Here is a 16,023-nt window from a genome sequence, read left to right as displayed (position 1 = left end):
GTCTTAGTCTTGAAGTATCTGTTCTTATTCCTCTTGAACAGAAAGCTGGGGTTGGGGTTAGGTAGGAAGACTGGTTCTGAGCTGCACAACACCAGGGGGCACCATTCACACTGTAATCTGTTGTGATGGATGTAAATACTCTTTAGAGATGTGCTCCAGAGGATACACTTTCTTTTGACTACAATATAAACGATATCCCTGGAATTGTAGGAAGAAGAGAGGAAAGGGTCTCTGATCCTTTATCTTTGAGGTTCAAGGCTATTGGGCCACAAATGGATCGGGTGGTTCAATGGGCAGGAAAGAAGATAAAGGGCCCTGGAGAGGCATTTGCCATAAGAAAGGAGGGCTGGACTCTGTCTTTGGAGGGCTGGGTCCAACAGAGGTTTCTGAGTGACGATGCCATTGAGAAAGAGTGACAGAACATGATGAATGTGTACTAAGTGAGGAGCTGGACTTTGAAGGCAAACCTTGGTGCCTCAAGCCACCAGGGCAGCATCTAGACCAGCGGTAGTACTGCCTCACGGTGGACTGTGAAGGAACGAGGACCCAGTGTGGCAGAAAGAGAACCAAGAAACCTTTGGGTTGGTCAGCTTCCGGGTCTTCTTTCAACCTGGCTATTGGAAGTGGGTTATGACCCTTTAGATTGAGGAAATATTTTGAATTCTTGAATAATATTAGGAGAGTGGTACTGGACTTTCTGCTAATGAAGACCTAGCAGGTAGAGCAGTTAACTGAAGAAATTAAGGAGATGTGATTATATTTGGATTTTCGGATGGTAAAATATCTTCCTTTTCATCATCGTCACCCAGCTTTATACACTCAGAGTATCTATCACATAGGTGGTGCATAATGGGCAATGCATGAGACCAAGGGACCTCAAGAAGTCCATTTCCTCAATAAAATTGAGCATTCAGGTATTTCTAGATTGAATCTGGAAAGAACACAGAGTCCCAGTGGGAAACAGACTCCCAGGCCAATGGGAGAATGGACTTAAATCCCCACAGGGACACTGTAATCAAAATACCTTTCAGGACCTGCCTTCAGCAGAGGTCAGAGACACGGAGATGAATCTGGAACTCTCCAACTCTCTGTATTTCACTTGCTGCTTTTTCTCAAGAGGACAAGAAGTTGAGGTTGGTGTCTCACTTGCACTTCTGGTGAATTCACTTCTCTGTGTGGTGTGTGCTCAGTATATATTAATTAAGATTGGCCAGGTAGCTGGCTGAGTGCAAAGGTTTGATATGGAAAGAACTGGAGGAGTTCATTATCAGCTGATTCCAGACATGAAATCAGGGTAACACTTCAAGAAAACCAGCTCCTTGTGATTTTATGTACATGATTAAAAACCTAAATCTATTATTTCAGAAGAAACATTCCACTTATAATTTTATAATCAGCTAAGCAAAAGTATCCCCTGGCTTTGCCTTCTCTTCTGGCCCCAGTGTGTGGTAGTCAAGATCTTAGGCTTTGGGTCAGTCAGTGCTAGGTTTGAATCCTCTTAGCTGAGTGATCTTTGGCAACTTACTTAACTTCTAAAGTATGTTTCTGGTGTATAAAAGGGGATTATAATATACACAATTCATAAAATGAAATGAGAAATTACATGTCAGGCACTGTGCCTGACACAGAATAAGTGCTGAATAAATGCCACTCTTTATTATTATTTCCTTTATTACCAAATTCCTCTCTGCTTCCTTCTTCTCCTTTCTTGAAATGAACCCATGCAATCCATTGCCCATGCTCCGCACACCCTGGATGTTGTGTTAAAGATCATCAACGGCCTTCTCGCTGCCAAGGCAAATGAATCCTTCTCATTGTTGCTTTTGCTTTCTCTGGAGTATCTGACATCACCAAGCACTCTCTTCTTTTTGGAATTCTCTTTCCTCTTGGTTTCCATGGACATCCATTCTCCTGATTGTTCCGATGCATCTCAACATCTCCCAATCGTCTTAGCTGGCTTCTTCTTCTGGTGGTCAGCCCTTATATGCAGATTTAACCCTTTACCTGTTTCCTTTTCACCTCTCACGCCCCTCCTTTGACTTCAGCTGTGATTGATTACCTGTTTACCCTTACTTACATTTATATTCTCACTTCTCTCTGAATCTCCAGACCTACATTTTTGACATCTTACTTGACGTCTGGATTTCCCTTAAGAACCTCAACCTAGTGTATGTAAAGTAGAATGTGTCCTCCGGCACCCAAATCAGCTCCTTTTCCTGTAGCTCTTTTCCTGTTAGTGGTCTTACAATCCCCCAGTCATTCAAGCAAGCTGACTTTGTCTATGACTTCTCCTCTTCTCTCACCCCACCCCATGCCAGTGTCCAACCATTTTATTCATTTTACTCCTAATACAACTCTATTCTTTCTTCTCAATCCTCACTGCCACAACTTTGATTCAGGCTATCATTACTTCATTACTATTACCCAAATAGTGCAGTAGCATTCTAAATTGTAGCTGCCACTTTGTGTTTTTAAAATATAATATAATCATGTCACATACCTGCTACAATCCTTTATAGACTTCACTCTCAAAACTGAACTGACCAGAGTAAGGCTGCTAGACAAAAACAATAAGAGCAATTTGCTTTTAAAAAATGAGAACAAAAAAAAAAGAGAGAGAGAGAACAGATTCAGGGCCATCTCTATAGCAACCTTGTACTCACTTGTATTCTGATATGCTTTCTTAAGCAGAAAAGAAGGAAATGGAGCTAGAACTAGTGCCCTGGAATTCACGTCAGTCCGGGACTGCCCACAGAACTGTTCATGTGAACACCATTCACCATGTGTGTTGTGGAATAAAGGCCGAGAACTGGGGCCCCTGAGTGGCTCAGTTAGTTTAAACAACTGCCTTCAGCTAAGGTCATAAAGTCAGGGTCCTGGGATCTAATCCTACATTGGGCTCCCTACTCAGTGGGGAGTCTGCTTCTCCCTTTTCTGCTCCCCCTCTTTCACTCACTCTTTCTCAAATAAATAAAATCTTAAAAAAAAAAAAAAAGTCTGAAAATTGCTGGTCTGTGTTTCAATGATTACCAACTTCCAAGATTTCTTCCTCTGCTTTGCTAGTCCATATGCTTCCTGGGTTCAGTGCTCAGGGATGACAGGGGCCTGCCAGTGACTCATGGTAAATAAACTGCACACAAGACTAAAAACAGACACCAGAATGAGGATTTAATAATCTTCAATGAGCAATGAAACTGTCAAATAAATTAGAATATTAGCATTATATGATGGATGCTTTCACTCCTTGTTATTAAGCTGCACGGGAAGCCCAATTATAGACATAATGATTGCTTTGTGAGCCTAAGAAATTCTATTACACCTTTCTCACAGTAAGGATGAGGCTGCAGGTGGGACTAGAAATTGATAATCTCCTGTATCTATCACCACAGCAGGAAGAGCCTTGTCATAAGACCTGGAAATAATTCAAAGTTTATCTCCAGCAAGGGAATTTCGCCTCCTGGGGGCAATACTGAGATGGGAAACACTCACATTTGCCACTCAGACTCTAATGCTGTGCTTTGCAACTAAACAATCTCTCTTAGGGTTGTAACTTTTTTCTATCAATCAAGTTACAGTGAAATCCTATAGGTATGGGAAATTTCCCATTTCTAGGTGATTCTTCATTATCTGCTCTTGTCCATTGTTTTTAGGGTTTCACTATCATGTGGGTAGTTTATTTCACAGGTTTCCACCTTCTTGAACTTACGACCAGTACTGACAAGCAGAATGGATGGATTAATCTTCCGAGGAAGTTACTGAGGGTGTCATAGAAGTGACAAATGAGTTGATTTGTATGTAAAGGATCGGTAGGGATTTTCCAAGAGAAATAAACTGCAGTTGCTAAAAAACAAAGAGATTTACAAAAGCATGCTCTGTTCTGGGAATGCTCAGAAATTCGGAATGGTTGTTTTGATAGAGAGTAGGAAGTGGTAAGAGAGGAAACAGGTCAAACAGGTCAGGGTCAGACTGGAGAGCCTCGTGTACCATGAAGGATCATGAGTATTCAGCTTGGCTATTATTAGTAAAATGTGGACCCCAATAAAAAGTCTAATGTCCACCCCCACCCCAATATAATAAAAAGCCTTTTTTTTACTTTCTCTGAGCAGTGTGAGTATTTTTATGCTTAGATAAGGTTTTTGGGAGGAAGGAGAGAGTTTGTTTGATCTACAGTAGAAGCAAGCTTACCACAGAATGAGCACGGGGCATATGGCCTGGCCACAGCAGGCACTCAACAAATGCGAGCTGAATGAACCATTGGATGAATGTATGGACAGATGAATGAATGGGTGGAGAGATGGCAGATGTCTTTGTAATAGAGATAAGTAGTTCCCAAAGCTGTAGAATTGCTAGTGCATGCTTCAATAAATATATACACCAAAGGCAGCTGTGATTTGAGGCCAAATAATTCACAATCAGAATGGATGGCAGCAGCATCCAGTTCCTTATTACCTCAGTGCTGCCTTGACTGTTTCTTCTTGGGCTCCTGGCCCGTGATGCTTGGCAGTGCCACCTATCTCCACCACCCCTCACAGAGCCCACATTCACTGGCTACACTGCCTAATTTCATTTTAACTTGATCTCTGATTTCCAGACATGCTCCTTTCCTATGAAAGGCTTATATCCTTTCTCTTTTGGCCATAAATGCTCCTTTATTACAAAAAAAGAAAAAGAAAATCTATCTTACAAATCCTAAACTCTGTATAGTTGCAATAGCTCATGGCCATTTTGGTACAGCATTGCTGCCAAATTTTCATAATAATAACCCAAAAGAGTTCCATTTCTCTACCCCTTTTTTATTTGAGAGGATGTCAGTCCCTTTGTATGAAGGGAATCAAGCCCCAGGGAAAAAAACAGTTATTGTTGTTGTTGTTGTTATTATTATTATTATTATTTTACAAAGGACTGAAGGTAAACAATTCATTTCATTCAGTCACTGGTAGAGCAATTGACTCTGCACCTTCCAAGCTACTTTGTTGGAGCATGTAGTGAGCATTCCAAGTACATGTTTACACTAAATTCCAGTTCAACATGGATTCAAACAAAAAGAAAGATCAAGTATTTGGAACTACTGCAGATTACTTTTGTGGTTAGTAGACAAAAGTGACGGTCAGCAAGCTTATAGAAAGGAAGTCTTTCTGAGGCAACTTTTAGGGAATGTTGCAGAATCAGTCCATACTCAATTCTATTAAACCCATCAGGCACCTATTGAACACTTGCTGCATACAAGACATCATCCTAGGCATTAGTGGGGTGAGGCACAAAGAGAAATACAGGCAGGATTAGGGCACGCAATGGCTAACATTCCATTGGAAGAGAAACTACAAGGCAGGCAGTGATAAGCTATGCATTAGTTCTTTCTTGGCATCAAGTGAGAGAAAAATCCCATTCGAACAGACTTAAACAAACAAAAATTATTAGTTCATGTAATGAAAAGGCAAGAGGTGTTGGGCTTAAATGAGGCTTGATCCATGTCACCTGCAGGATTTATGTGAAGGAAAGATGCCCTCCCACAACTCCAGGTCTATATTCACCCAGATTTAAGTCTAATAGAAAATAGGACTTCTCTTGCAAAACAAGGTGATGTGAGTCTTAGATGTGAGTTGCAGTGACTTGGATTTGTTTGCAAGCTTCTTCCTAAACTTTTCACAGTGGCCACAGGGATTCCATGTTCTGACTGATGAAGACACTATGACTTGCCCAGCTCTGGGGACAAGGGTGGAGTCAGCACGTGCCAGAGCAAGTGGACGAAGGTTGAGAGAATGGACACATCCTCAGAGGAGAAAAAAAAAAATCAGTCTGTTACCAAAAAAGGGAAAAATTATTTTTAAAAAATACAACAGAGGAATAAATATAGTGTGATGGGAGGATGGGGTACAGATACATTCTGACTTTAAGGGTCTATGAAATGGAACCAAGAAGTGAAACAGAGTTCAAATCCCTTCCTATTTTCAGAATCTGTGATTATGGGGATTGCCCTAAAACACACAGCTGTTACAAATGTTGATGATGTTGGTAGTGCCGGAGTTCTTTCAGACTCTGATGTCAGACAAGTTGGGGTGTGAGACCCAGATCTGCCCCTCACATTATGTTGGGTCTTAAAGCCTGTTTACATCTGTAATATAGGGTAATAACAGTCCTTAACTCATAAGGCTTTACAAGAATTAAACATGATGTTTATTACAACACCCACATGTCGAGACTAGATCCCAAATCTTGAGAGAGTAAATATCTTTATAACATCATCTTCCACTTCCTTTTCATCCCACTGAAGTTAGGGTTCCTCCTCACCATACCAATTAAAGTTCTCTTACTAAGGCTATGAATAATCTCTTAATGGCAAAAGCCAGTGGATAATTCTCAGTCTTTTTTTGATTTGCCTTCAATATTAATCCTCTGGATCACTATTCCCTCCTTCTCAAAGGTCTTTAATAATTAATTCTCTTCCATTATTTTTCTTTTTAAATTTTCTTTCCATCTATATCATCCTTCCTCCTCTGTATTCTTCCCTGGATCCTCTTCCTCTGCCCACACCTTAGATTTTGGGTTTTCTGGGAGTTTCTTCATTCTTGTAGTAAGTAGAGGTCTTTTGAACAGCCTTTCTATGTTTGGGGAAATTCTTGTATATTAGTTGCAAAGTTTTCAATGTAGTAGTCAATCTCCTTTGCAATAAGGTTGCAGGCACATGATCTTCATACATCGATCAGTTCAAACTATATGAGACTTCACAAGAAACCTGTCATCCTTAATTATTACTCTCCAGTTCCCCATCTACACTTAACTAAGGGAGTCACCCAGGAGCCCCAGTATATTATCTAATTTAATCATCATAACAACTGTTTGAGCTGTGTCCCCATTTTGCACATAAGAAAAGTGAGGTGCTGTGGGTTTAAGGGACTTGCCCCACATGGCAGAGCTGATAGGTGGTAGAGCTGGTATTTGAATTCAGGAAGTTTCACTCTAGATTTTGGGGTCTTAATCACTACCTTCCTGAGCCAAACAAACAAACATAATCAAAGCAAACAAAGAAAAGAATGGTTATCAAATATCTGGGCGGAAGGCTATTTAAGTGTCAAAGTCACAAAAGAAAACACAAAGTTAAAAAGCAACACTGAAGTATAAAAACTGTTATTCTGTATCCTAAACAAACCAAAAGGAGATGGAAAACAACAAATGGAAAGACAGTATTTGTAGCATATATGAAAAAAATAGGAATTAATGCACATGAAAACTAACAAGAAAAATATTAAAAGACCAAATGGAGAGGGGAAAGAGGATATAAATAGATGATGATGTCCAAGAAGAAACACTTGAGAAAAAATATTTAACCTCATTGATAATGGAAGAAATGCAAGTTACACCTATGATGATTTTTTTTCCTATCAAAAAAGAAACTATACAATATCGAAGGAGACTATCTAGTTTTGGCTAGCGCATAATATGTTCTCTAACATGCCGACACAAGTATAAGCTGGTAGAGCCTTTCTATCAAATAGTCTTGCAATATAAGCCAAGAACTTAAATATTCCTATCATTTGATCTCTTCTGGGATCCAGGCTAAGGAAAGAATTAAACATATAGAAAAAACTTAATGTTCAATGGCATTCATGACAATTCAGACAAAAAGTACTGGAAACCATGTAAACACCTAACAATAAGGAAACAGTGAAACAAATTAATCAATTATAATACTACGCTGCTATTGAAACTTTATTTATCCAAGAATGTAAAACATTGTGGAAATATTCCTGTTCTACTTAAAAAAAAAAAAAGCCAGGATACAAATTTCTATGTATTACACAATGGGTAGAATCACAACTATGAAAGAAATAACCGGGGATCCCTGGGTGGTGCAGCGGTTTGGCCCCTGCCTTTGGCCCAGGGCGCGATCCTGGAAACCCGGGATCGAATCCCACATCGGGCTCCCGGTGCATGGAGCCTGCTTCTCCCTCTGCCTATGTCTCTGCCTCTCTTTCTCTCTCTGTGACTATCATAAATAAATAAAAATTAAAAAAAAAAAAGAAATAACCCAGTGAAAGACTAAAGCAAGAGTCATCAAATATACTAATTCGTCAAGGAATATTTCTCTTTCCACTTTTTGTTTTGGGTCAAATTTTCTATAATAGTTAGGGTTCCTCCTTCCATTCACTTTATAATGGGAAGAAATAGAATTAAACCTTGCTTTTAAATAAACAGTTCATGGGCTGTGTTATGTGCTAAGCTGAGTGCTCCCAATTACTCGGGCCTCTCACTGACACAGCTATCTGACCCAGGAGAGTGGTGTGCGCAGATCTCTTTGAAGCGCCAGCTCTGGAGATAATCCTGCATTGACCTGTGGGCCTGCCCATTTGCTAGCAAGGCCAGATAAGGAATTTTAAACACAGAAGGAAACGACAGAGCCACTGGCTGGTCTGCATCAGGAGAACCCAATCGGTGCTTTTTTTTGTTCCCTCCGGTCGGTGGCTCTGAAAGAAGGTGAGATTACACTGCAGCTTTTGCAGTGTGTCCAGGACACCAGGCTCCAATCACTTAAGAGCTGAGGTGTGCAGCTCTGGCAACAGAGGAATGTCTGGCTGGAGAGATGCAACAAAATGACACCTGGTGGTGAAGGATACAGATAAAAATCTCCAAACAAAGATACTCGTTCTGGTTAACAGTTTCCTCAGTCAGAGGAGCAAATAGAAACCTCCAGGAAAGAGGGAATCACATGTGGGTAGGAGTTCCCTGGCCTGTTTAGATTCTTCCTTCTGTTTTTCATTCTTTGATTTGCCAGTTATCAATGGAGCACATAGGATAAGCCGGATGAGGCCCCCCATAGATTTTGCTAATAGACTCACCCAAGAGACAAACAGACAGACAATGAGGTCTGGCACACAGGAGGCTATGGCTGTGATATCAGGGGCGTCTTCAACTAATGAGGAAGGTTTCTTGGGGAAAGGGGACTCCAAAGTAAATCCTTGGAGGAAGAGTTGGCTTGATGAGAGTGAAGGGGGTGGGGAAGGAGAAGGATCTTCCAGGCTAAGGAAATGCCTAATTTCTACAAGCAAGAGAAGTGGAGAACAGTTGAGGAAGCATACGATTTCTGGAAGGGAAGATGGGAAGAAGGACACGGTTTCTCCCCATTCCCCCTTAGATTGAGTTGTGGAGAAAGGTGAGAGGAAAAAGAAGAAACATGGATTTGTGAAAGCCTTGCTTTTCTTCGTCTCAAAGCTTTGCCCTCTCCTTCGTCCCAGAGCATGCTGTTCTTGGCTCTCCTATGCTTTGTGCTGCTGTTTCCGGGCAGAAGAAATGAAGGGACAGAGGCAGCCCAAGTCTGAAGGCTGAGCTTGACACAGATGCTTGTGGCCATCACAAACAGATGACATTGACCGGCCAGACCAAGGTGACCCCTGCTGCCCCTAGATACCACAATTGCAATCACTTTCAGTTCCAAGGGGCCAAGGAGGGGGCAGTAGGGATGTCATTCTGTCATCCTGTATACATTTAGTGCACCATGGGTGTCCACTCATGTAATTAACAGTCTCGCCTGGGATATAATATATGCAAACATGAATGGCATGTATTTACTTGGTGTGAGACATTACGGAGTGGGGGGCACAACGAACAAATGTCTCAAGTCCTTATTTTGTGCTGGGTACTGGGTGAAGTGCTGGGGAGAAAAGATGAGAAAAACCTACCCTAAAGTATTAGGATTTTTTTTAAAGATTTATTTATTTATTTATTCATGAGAGACACAGAGAGAGGCAGAGACACAGGCAGAGAGAGAAGCAGGCTCCGTGCAGGGAGCCCGATGTGGGACTCAATCTGAGGACTCCAGGATCACACCCTGGGCCAAAGGCAGGCACTCAACCGCTGAGCCACCCAGGTGTCCCAAAACCTACCCTAAAGTAGATCCCAGTCTACCAGCCTGTGTATACATGTAGTGGAAAGAGAATAAGACAGGATATGAGTATTAAATTACAATTTAAAAGTAAATGCTTAGGGCTCACTAAATGTGCTGCCTTCAGCCCAGGGTGTGATCCTGGAGACCCGGGATAGAGTCCCACATTGGGCTCCCTGCATGGAGCCTGCTTCTCCCTCTGCCTGTGTCTCTGCCTCTCTCTCTCTCTCTCTCTCTCTCTCTCCCTCTCTGTGTGTGTGTCTTTCATGAATAAATAAAATTAAAAAAAATTTTAAAGTAAATGCTTAATTATCTTGTGAATCTATTTAATAGATCCGTTGGCCCTCTGCCCTTTTGTACAACCCACTGAAGAGCTGAATTGAATAACAGGTGGATATCTCACAGCTCCTTCACAGATGAGAAAACTCACAAAAATATGATGTGATCAGAAAAACATGAAATCAGGGAGCCCTGAGTTTGAACTTAGGGTCATTCAACTTGGGTCCTTGGGCAGTTTACTTACCCTTTCTGATCTTCAATATCCTCATCTAAAACAGATAACAGGATCTGTGTATGACAGATAATGTTCATGGCTACCAGTGACAGTGTCCTCTGTTTTTTCCTATCAGAGGCTCTCCTAGTTTTGTTTGGGGGAGGAAAGTCCTTAACCTAGATGATGTTCATGAGTAGCTTACGGTAGAAATCGGTAAACTTATTTGAAAAAGGACAGAGAATAAATATTTAGACTTTGCAGACCCTTGACCCTCTGCCGTAACTCTGCTGTTGTTGCATGAAAACAGCCAGAGAGAATACATAAATGGATGTGTACATCAAAGTTTGTTGCGACAAAACTTTATTAACAAAAACAGGTAGTGATATGCAACTGATGAATTACTGAACTCTACATCTGAAACTAATGATGTACTATAAGTTGGCTAATTGAATTAAAATACAAACAAACAAAAAACAAGGCAGAGGTCCAGGTTTGGTTGTAGTTTGCCCATCCCTAGTCTAAGGGCACCGTAACAATTCTATTCCCTATTTTCTCCAGTTCCTATGTAACTAAAGGTATTCATGGCAATCCAGTTACAGTCAGTGACACCTAAATAGAAGTCTCCTGAGCAGGTTTCTAGGAAAGTTTCTGCTTTCCCAGTAGAATGGAGACTAACATGACCAGCCCTGCACTTCCCTCTTAATTCTACCTTGACTGTGGATGTGATATCTGGAGCTGATGCAGCCATCTTGCAATTAAGAGATGACAAGCATAAGACTGAATGTCAACTTATTAAGGTTAATGATGGAGAAAAAGGAACTAGTTGTCATCACTAGATGTCATCACTGAGAAGCTGAATTAATGCCAGCATCACCTACTGCTACTAAAACCATAATTTTTTAAGCCACTGTGGTTATTAGATTTCTGCATTTTGTGGTAAAATCTATTCTTAAGTACTTTCAATATGTCACAGGCTTATTGTGAATATGAGATACCATCAATATACAAATCATATAGTAGATGCTCAAGAAAGGATGGTTCTTTTCACATTTCATTTCACAGAAAATTGATCTCATTCCCTCTGTCTTTGGTATTCTTAACATTTTGCACAAAGCCCTGTTTAAGAATAAGTCGTTCGGGATGGAATATGGTGCACGGGTCACTGTTTGCCCATTCCCGTTCCACACTTTGTTCGTAGCTGGTGGTGCCTCCTGGGACTGCAGTAGCCATTCTGCTACCAGCCTGAGGATGGAAATGGTAGGTGCCAGATAAAGAAACCTAGTCCTTTGGCAGAAACCTCTAACCCTGATACACCTAGAGCCCATTCTCACTCTGTGCTTATCTTGTGAGGTATGTGATTTCCTTTTTATTATGTCTACTTGAGTGGGCTTTTCTCTGGTGGCCAAGTGCATCCTAGCTACCAGACTTCCCTAGAGGAAATGCTCCCTCGTGTCTATTTGCCTCACTAGCTCATGGTGGAATAGAAAATGTACTGAGGGCTGAAAGCAATGGGAGAAAGAAGGAAAAAAGAAATAGGCCTCCTTACTGAAGATTTGTCTAAACAAAAATCTACCTTAATTTAGGAGATTTGAAAATCCTTTAGGCATTGCTACACTGCCAAACACCATCTATCTGTTATAGTAGTGTTCAGAGAGGTTTGGAAATGACTGGGATATAGCTCCTGCCCCATTTAGTGGGCTAACTTCACCAAGCCACTCCATTTATACTGTCCTTCATCTGCCTCTTTGTTTCTTAAGTGTGGATTTTACCTCTCCCAATTTAGAGAGAAGCTCTTTCATAGTAGGGAACTTTCTGTAGCCCTGACAAAATTGTTACTTAACAGTATGCAACAAATACATTAACTGAAGTTTTGAAGGGGTATTTACATGAATACTACATATGTACAGAACATAGTACAGAACATACTACAGAACTTCTTCACTGTAAGAACCAGTGGTAGTCACTGTAAACAGCTCCAATCTGATTTAAGCTACCTATTGCAAAAAAAAAAAAAAAAAAAAAATGTAATGACTCTATCTGGGAAATGTTTTTAAATTCAGCTAATTTTAATTTTGAACTCTTGGTTCTTCATTCTTTCTCTCAAGGGAATATTTTTCCTGCAGTGGAACTTGTACAGTATGAACTTGTCCCACAGGAAGGCACTCTTCTAGCATGTGTTTGTTCCAATCAGCATATCAGAGTAGGCATGGGTTTACCTCTCTTTATCTGAAATTAACAAGACATTTATTTATTGTTATGTGTGAATATCAAAGATTGGTAACTTTGGGGCAGTTTTCAAACACAGTTGAGTAAAATACATAAGAGTAGTAGGTAAGGAGAAATTAGATTATTGTGGGAAACAAGAACGAAGAAGAGAAAAGAACAGTCCAGCTCAGACGTGCCTTCCTTACAGCCTCTATGCAATGAAATGTGGTAATTTGATCTCAGTTGATTTTTTTGCACTAGTAAATAGCCCCAAATTGCCTTTTGTATGAATTATGCTATAAGAAATGTGTATTTTATCAGAGAGATCGCTTAAAGGTGGTCTTAAAAAAACAACCATGGGGATCTTTTTAAAATTAAGATTCCTATAGACTGTAAACACCTTTTTAAAAAAATTACATATTTGTTTTCCTGGCTGTGTAAACAATATGCACATAGTGTAAGAAGTCCAAAGAAGAAACTAAAAATTATGCATATACTCAAAATCCAAAGATAACCACTGTCTTCCTCTCTCTCTTTGTCTCCCTCTCTCTTGCTCACACACGCACAGAAAAAAATCTATTTTAAGGTCTATGGTTAAGATCACATCGTCCATCATAAACTTTCTCCCAAACCATTAAGAAGTTATCATTAAGATTTGTAGATGATCTTTCTCCTTATTTTTCAGTACACTATATCCTCCCCCTCCATTTGCTATATTTAAAAAGAATTTTTATATAAAAATTATTCACAATTTTGTTATTTTAGTACTACTACTCTTTTTTCCTACTCTTTCAGAGAAAGAGATAATAGTCAAAGCTATTTTGTATTCTATTACATAATAAATACCTCTGACTTTGACCATGGAACCCCTTCTTCAGAGAATATCTTAGGGTAGTGGTTCTCCAAGTGTGTGCCCCGGATCAACAGCAGTATCATTTGGAAATGCTGTTAGAAATGTAAATTCTCAGTCTTCACCCCAGACCTACTGAATCAGAAACTGGGAGCTAGGGAGGGTGGAGAGAGGGGGCGATCTGTGTGTTTTTTATAAGCTATCCAGGCAATTCTGATGCTCACAAGAGTCTGAGAACCAGCCCTATGGGATCAACAATTGTTTTCCTTTGAGAAACAATTTGCAAAATCACATTTCTGACCAGTCTCTATATTTCCTGGAAGGAAGATGCAAATTGCTGGTTGCCTCTGTTCCCTCAAGGGTAGAATAGGGATAGTTGCTGTCTCCCAGGATAAGGATTAAGTAGAATAATTAGTAAAAGTGTTTTGTAAACTAGGTGGTAAAGTGATATATAGATATTAGTTATCGTTATGGTGACTCTGAATTTAAGCTGCAAGATTTATATTACTAAGCTCTGGGGAAAGCCAAGTGGAATGTGGACACAGATGGTTCTTAACTTTCACATATTCAAGTTTTATACAACTCGATTTTCACACATTATACATGCTACTCCTAAAATGCCTTTCCCACACTGAATCGGGAATTTCCTACACTTGCACTTTAATGAGCAATTTGAGGTATCCCATAGCCATGGCACCACCTGCCAACCCACAGCTCTGCTTTGGCAGGGTCACATCTTTTCCTACTTCACAGTTTTTGTGCATATTTTATTGTATTTAGCCATTATGATTTACAAAGAACACAGGAGGAAAACAGTGTCTCCCTGTTTAGTTTCTATTATATTTCTCTGGCAGTCTTACAATTTTTGTTTGTTTGTTTGTTTGTTTGGTGCACAGGATAGCCTCTCAATTATCTCCTACTTACACAAATTCAAATTTCCTGCAAGCTCTCCTCTGCTCCCAGTGTTATTTCTGCTTCCTCTGGTCGTTTATTCTTTTGGTCCTTCTTAGTCTTGATGTCTGGGTGATCCCCAGATGCCTGGGAATTCCTAGTTGCCTGTTCATATTTTTATGATTTGGGGTACTGGCTTGGGTATTCTCTGCAGCTGCTGGGGTTCATGTCCCCCAACAAGGCTCTCCCCTAAAAGGAAGGGTGGCCATGATTTTCATTTAAGTAGGCAGGGCCTTGATGGGGACTCTACTCCAAGGACTTGGACATGGAGAAGTAAGGCAGCCTGAAGATACCTTACCCCTCCACTCTCGCCTCCTGCTCGTCGCCAGGCACCGTCAGACATCAGTGAATTTTTCATCGTAGCAAAAATGACCTACATATTTCATTCCTTTTCAGTCCATTTTGGAATTTTTGATTTGTTCTTCTTAGCCTTCTATCCCCCGCCCATATCACTATCTCACTCCAGATAGGAAGTTCATTATTCAAGGGATATTCTCTTAGGGGTTTTACCTCTGGGTCTAGGCTGCTGCTGCTGCTACTGGCAGTGATGGTGCTGATGGTGAGGTCAGAGACATGCCTGGCTTTGCTGCTCAGAAAGGTGGTCAGTAATTAATTGTATTATCATTAATTATCCTGATAATTATCTCAGGGCCCCCTACTGCTCTTGACTTATACTCATCCTCACTCTGAGCTGGGAGTTTCTTTTAATCTTCTTTCTTTCTGATCCAATTTATTTTTTTTTTTAAGATTTTATTTATTTATTCATGAGAGACACACAGAGAGAGGCAGAGACATAGGCAGAGGAAGAAGCAGGCTCCCTCTGGGGAGCCTGACGTGGGACTGGATCCCAGGACCCCAAGATCAGGACCTGATCCAAAGGCAGATGCTCAACCACTGAGCCACCCAGACATCTTTGTTTCTAGATTTTTGACTGTTACAAATAGAGCTGCTGTGAATATTGTACAGATGTTTCTGTGGACATATTTTTTCATTTCTATTGGGTAACTACCTAAGAGTAGAATTGTAGGACAAGTCCAATCTGACATAATACAAAAATTCTTCATTGCTATGATCCACTAATGGTACAGTGTTATGGATTTATTCTTTTCACGGTTGCCAGATAAAATGCAGTAAGTCCAAAATATTTCATTTAGGAAATGCTTTTGCTAAAAAATTCTTTGTTTATCTGAAATCCATATTTAACTGGGTGCCCTGTATTTTTTAATTTTTTTTGGCTCAATATGCCCATACGAATTCCTTTTTATTATCATTTATGTTATATTAAGAGCTTTGGAAGGTAGAAGAAGCAAGATCTACTTGTATTCTCATTCTACCAAGTTAATCCAAGATAGAAACTTGGCAGAAAACTGATATAGCCTCAAAATCCACTTATTAATCTGTTCATTCCAATGCAAAATACGCTGCCCAAGTGAAAATTTACCATCAGAAAGTCCTCCTTCCTAACACAAAATCAGTATCATATCTGCAAACTGTCATTCCAATAGGCTAAGAGCAGAATGTGAGATAAAAAATTACTTCAAGTAGGAAATTCTGTTGCTGTATTTAATGTTTAATTTGTGTTTTGAACATTTTTAATAATCACATATGTTATATTAACATTCAGGTTTTTATTTTCAATCCAAGATT

General features: G+C 40.1%; 1 protein-coding gene across 2 annotated transcripts in view; it reads right to left on the bottom strand.

The window, feature by feature from the left end:
- The window catches only part of TMEM135 (transmembrane protein 135), a 292,950-nt gene that overhangs the window by 258,247 nt on the left and 18,680 nt on the right, over positions 1-16,023 (bottom strand). Inside the window, exon 1 of one of the 2 annotated variants that reach the window (XM_077867365.1) lies at positions 1,677-1,833. The exons of the other annotated variant lie outside the window; for it this stretch is intronic. The gene's annotated coding sequence lies outside the window, so the exon portion shown is untranslated. Of the gene's footprint in view, positions 1-1,676; positions 1,834-16,023 lie in introns of those variants that run through there. 2 annotated transcript variants of the gene reach the window in all.

This window comes from Canis aureus, chromosome 23 (genome assembly GCF_053574225.1).
Source record: "Canis aureus isolate CA01 chromosome 23, VMU_Caureus_v.1.0, whole genome shotgun sequence".
Taxonomy (NCBI): domain Eukaryota; kingdom Metazoa; phylum Chordata; class Mammalia; order Carnivora; family Canidae; genus Canis; species Canis aureus.
This window is presented reverse-complemented; position numbering and strand designations above follow the sequence as displayed.